Source organism: Vigna unguiculata, chromosome 9, assembly GCF_004118075.2.
Source record: "Vigna unguiculata cultivar IT97K-499-35 chromosome 9, ASM411807v1, whole genome shotgun sequence".
NCBI classification, from domain to species: domain Eukaryota; kingdom Viridiplantae; phylum Streptophyta; class Magnoliopsida; order Fabales; family Fabaceae; genus Vigna; species Vigna unguiculata.
Window position 1 is genome coordinate 27438876 of NC_040287.1, and position 5316 is coordinate 27444191.

Genomic DNA, 5316 nt, shown 5'->3' on the forward strand with positions numbered 1-5316 from the left:
TGAGAAAAAAAAATTATGAGCATGCATTGAATTTGATGATTGCATGTCTTCTTAAAAAAATGATGAATGAAAAAATGAAAAAATGAAATAAAAAATGAGATGCAGAATGAATGATTAAGGATGAAAGGGAAAGAAAAATGAAAAGACAAAGGTTCTAGGTGATTCATGCATAACATGCATTCATATTGTCTAAACTAGGATATCATACATTCAATTACGTTTAAAACATCAATGTTTATATCAAGGCCCTCTCCGATGGAATGGTCATTGATTTCATATATTTATATCAAGACCCTCTTCGATGGAATGGTCATTGATTTTCATATGTTTATATCAAGACCTTCTTCGATGGAATAGTCATTGATTTTCATGTGCTTTCATATCAAGGCTCTCTTCGATGAAATGGTCATTGTTTTCATATGTTTATATCAAGGCCCTCTCTGGTGGAATGGTCATTGATTTTCTAATCTTCATGGAATTAGTGTATCTATTTAAATTAGTTATTTTTGTATATCATCGTTTCTTTGGTTTCTTTTCAAAATCCGAAAGAAATTAGTTGTGTTTTTGTCTTTTCTTATCTTTTACTTTGATAATATGAAATGTCAAATTTTCATATTATCTTTTAAAATATAAGAAAAAAGGGACAACTATCAATACTCAATTTTATCCAGGTGAATGTAAATTTTTTTAAAAAATAAGTGTTAAATAAAAAAGGATAAAAATAAATTGTTTAAAAAAATTAACAAAATTAATTAATAAAAGTTTCTTTAATTTATCTTTTTAAGAGTTCAGTAAAATAATATCTTTGTGTTTTAAAAAAAAATATTATTAAATATTTTTCATTTTTTAATTAATAAAATTCAGAAATTCAAAATTCAAAATTTAAAATAAAAACGGTTTGCAAGATTGGAGGGAACGGTTTTTTTTCCTATCTCAACTTCTACTCAGGACTTCAAATTTTCACATATTGGACACATCGTGGTAAAAATGGGAAACCAACATCGCTCATCATCAGACACTGTTTTGTTATCATTTTTGGAGGCATCCTTTCCATTCATGAAATACCCTTCCATTTACGAAACTGGATCTTACAACCATCGTCTACCCTCGTTCACAGGACAACAATAATGCAAAAGAATGGAGCAGAAAACCCATAATTACAACAAAGGATATAAACAACATTTAAAACCAAGAATAGGGGATAACAATGATAGAAACACAAAACTGAGACATTAAATAAGGTACGCAATCTTCAAATTTTGCTACAATGCTTTGCTCATTTTATTGTTGTGTGACATTCATTTTCAAAAATATCGAAAATACTTTTCTCTTTCAATTTTTGGTGTCTGTCTAGCCGATCGCGTCATGTGACACCTATTTTTAAGTAATTCAAAAATACCTAAAAATATAAAATTTTCAAAATATAAAAATATAGAAATATCAACATTTTCAAACAAAAAAAGTCTTCCTTAAGAACTACGTGATCCTTAATTCTCCATTGAGAGATACGTAGGAGCAAGGCCAACCTTTGTCAAGTTCACTTCCAAAAAATAAATCATTTTCCAAATTGTTTCTCTAAAGAACTACGTAATCTTGATTTCTCATTTTGAATGAGAATACGTAGGACCAAGGTCAATCCTTGTCGGGCCCAAAAAACCAAAAAATATTTTTGTTTCTTTTTAGCATTAGTTGTCATATTATCTTTGGGGAAAATTAACATTTTGAAAATACATCAACTTGCATGTTTAATTAAAGGTACCGACCTCGGACGGGTGTTGTAGGGTGCTAACACCTTCCTTACGCGTAACCGACTCTCGAATCCAAAAATCTGGTTTTTCCATAAATAATTATGGTGGCGACTCCAAATCTCTTTTTAAACTCGTTTTATTTTTTGGTTCGTCGTCCCGTCGCGATTTCGGTTGCGATAGCGTGTGAACTGTAATGGTGCAAGTATGGGCAAGATGAAGGGTAGTAATATGTGTATTATATTCTAGACATATGCCTAGGTGTTTTGGATGTTAAAAACCTATTTTGGAGCGCATAAAGTAGTAGTTCACGCTACTGATATACCGCTGGACAGTAGGAGAAACCGCCAGGCGATAAGTGAATTAGGGATGTGCCTGGAGAGAGCAGCGCCTGACGACAAGTTGAGACCGCCTAGTGGCAATGCCAGGCGATAGCGTAGGGACAATGTGTTGTTTTGTTGTGTGTTGCATTTTGAAATGTCAAACTTGTGCCAGAATATGTTTGACAGTATTACAAGCGGGTAGGCTTGTGACTTGGTGATGGAACACGTGATTAATATGAGTAGGGAGATTCATATTAATGATACTCTCGTGTAAGCATACAACCGGGGATGGTCATATGTTTCGTGCTCACACTTGAGAATTGCTACGAGCGGGGAGGTTTGTAGCTAGATGGATCACATATATTGGACTATGGGCGGGGAGGTCCGTAGAGTTGGACTACGAGCAAGGAGGTTCGTACAAGCATTGGAATCCCTAAGACATAGGTTGAGTGTGTACTGATCTTGTATAGGTCAAGTTAATAATAGTAAGAGTTTTACATAACTTTGGATAGAGGCCTTGAGGAGATGACTCTTAGGGGCCCATTTACGAGTTCTAGTTTGTAATGGGGAGTTAAACACATGACCATTCTAGGTTTGAGTCTGATGGTAATTGGAATTCCGGTGTAAGCGTGCTAGTTGTGGCTAGTACGAATTGGTTCACTTGATTTCCCTTCACGGTTGAAGCCGATGAGGTCAATAGTCTTGTGATAAATACAAATTGTGGTTTGTATTGGGGAGTTCCACACGGTGTTGCGGATTGTAGTCCGTAACTAGATAATTCTCGCGTGTGATCTACAGGTGGGAGCCAGTAGATGGTGGAACCACGAGTTGGAGCTTGTGGAAGCAAGAGTCATCTTAAGGATATCATCACAGTGTGTGTAGAATCGAGAGGCACACGATGGTGGTTGTGATTGCTAGTGTTTGAGGACGGTAGTCCTCAGCAAGAGTCATCTTAAGGATACCACGAGTTACATTGTATTGTTTATTATTTCTCTTATTTTGAGCTCACCCATTCTATGTGTGTTTGCCAATGATTGTGTAACTTGTTACACAGGAGCATATGATATTTCAGGTGGTGTTGCTGATGTGTAGAGCCGAAGTGGGGGCTAGTGATTGGGGTTCCTTGAAGAACTGCTTTTACTATTTTGTAGTTTATGATTTAAACAATATTAGAACATGTTTTGTAATAAATTACTTATGGATGTTAAAATTATGGTGCAATTAATAAAAGTTTTAAATATTCCCGCACTTTGGGAAAGACTTTTAAAGCTTGTGTTATTATTTATATTATTTATTTTATTTAGATTAGTAATATATGACCAGGATGTTATAAAAGCTATCTCTAAAAGTTGTGTCTGTACCAAATTTTAAGAAGGATCGAGCCAATAGCCTAAAATTGCCTTACTGCCTCAATTACAAACCTTCACAATGTTTTCCATGTGTCCTTGCATACGAAGTATATACCTAACCCCACTCATATCTTGGAGTCTAGTGAGATGCATATTAACAGAGATTTATCAACGGAAGTTAGGCCTATATAAGTTTTAGATTATCAGGTAAAACAACTATAGGGAAAAGATATTTATCTGGTAAAAGTATTGTGGGATGCTAAGACTAGGGATTCCACTTGGAATTGATGGATTATATGAAGAAAATCCTAATATTTTCTCTGATAAGTGAACTTTCAAGGACGAAAATTTTTTATAGTTGAGGAGAATGTGAAATCCTAGAAAAAAAAAGAAAAATAATTAGAAGAAAATTTGGCTTAATTACTCGGATCATACCCATTTTGGTTCGAAAATTTCAAAATGGTACCCACTTTGAACTTTGTCTCAATTTAGTACCCAATTTTGATTATTGCATCAATGTAGTACCCTCCGTTAATTCTTCACAAACGTCGTTAACTACCTTGCCACGTGTCAGTCTCTGGATTTTTATTTTATTTTTTTAAATTTTTTAATTTTTTTTAATTTTTAAAAAAGAAATATATTTTGCCACGTGTCAAATCCTTGATGTGACATGTGGCATTGTCAGTGACACGTGGCAAGGTATCGCCACATGGCAAGGTACTTGCCAAGTGTCATTGTCTTCATTTCAACTTAATCCCCATATATGTTTATTTGTTTCAATTTAGTACCCATATATGTTTATTTGTTTCAATTTAGTACCCAATTTATTTGTTTGAATTTTATTCAAATATTTTTTTTAAAATGGAGAAATATTGTATCTCTTTTAAGACAAAATTTATTATTTATATAAATGTTATATTGATATTTGTTACTAAAAATGAGTTATAAAATTAAGTATTGAAATTTATATTAAAGTTAATGGTAAAAGTCATGAATAACATATTTATAAGTCATTTTTAATAACAAATATAAATATACCATTTATATAAATAATAAATTTGGTCTTAAGGGAGACATGATATTTCTCTATTTTGTAAAAAAATATTCAGACAAAATTGAAACAAATAAATTGGGTACTAAATTGAAACCAATAAACATATATGAGTACTAAATTGAAACAAATAGACATGTGGGACTAAGTTGAAATGAAGACAATGACACTTGCCAAGTACCTTGCCACGTGGCGATACTTTGCCACGTGTCACATCAAGGATTTGACACATGACAATTTTATTTTTTTTAAATTCAAAAAAAAATTAAAAATTAAAATTAAAATTAAAAAAATTAAAAAATCCAGAGGCTGACATGTGGCAAGGTAGTTAACGTCGTTTGTGAAGACTTAACGGAGAGTACTACATTGATGCAATAATCAAAATTGGGTACTAAATTGAGACAAAGTTCAAAGTAGGTACCATTTTGAAATTTTTGAACCAAAATAGGTATAATCCGAGTAATTAAGCCAAGAAAATTTCTATCTGTAACGTCCTAGCCGAAAATTACTTATTTAAAATTAAAATTTATAAAAAAATAATAACAACATTTATTAATAAAATACTTTCCCAAAGCATGGGAAATTAAATTATATTATACGCGCCAAATGAAACATCCAGATTAAAACTTCATAAAAGTAATTGTAGAAAGTAAAATCAATGAAAAAGTCCCCAAGTTGGCCCCCTCTTCGGTTCTAAGTATCCATAGGCTCACCTGCATCAACATTTGGTCTCATGTAACGAGTTACATGATCATCGCCAAACACACACAAATAGGGTGAGCTCAAGTAAAAAGAAATGCAACATACAATAAAGTATTGATTTTAAACTCATTACTCTAATGTAAAAC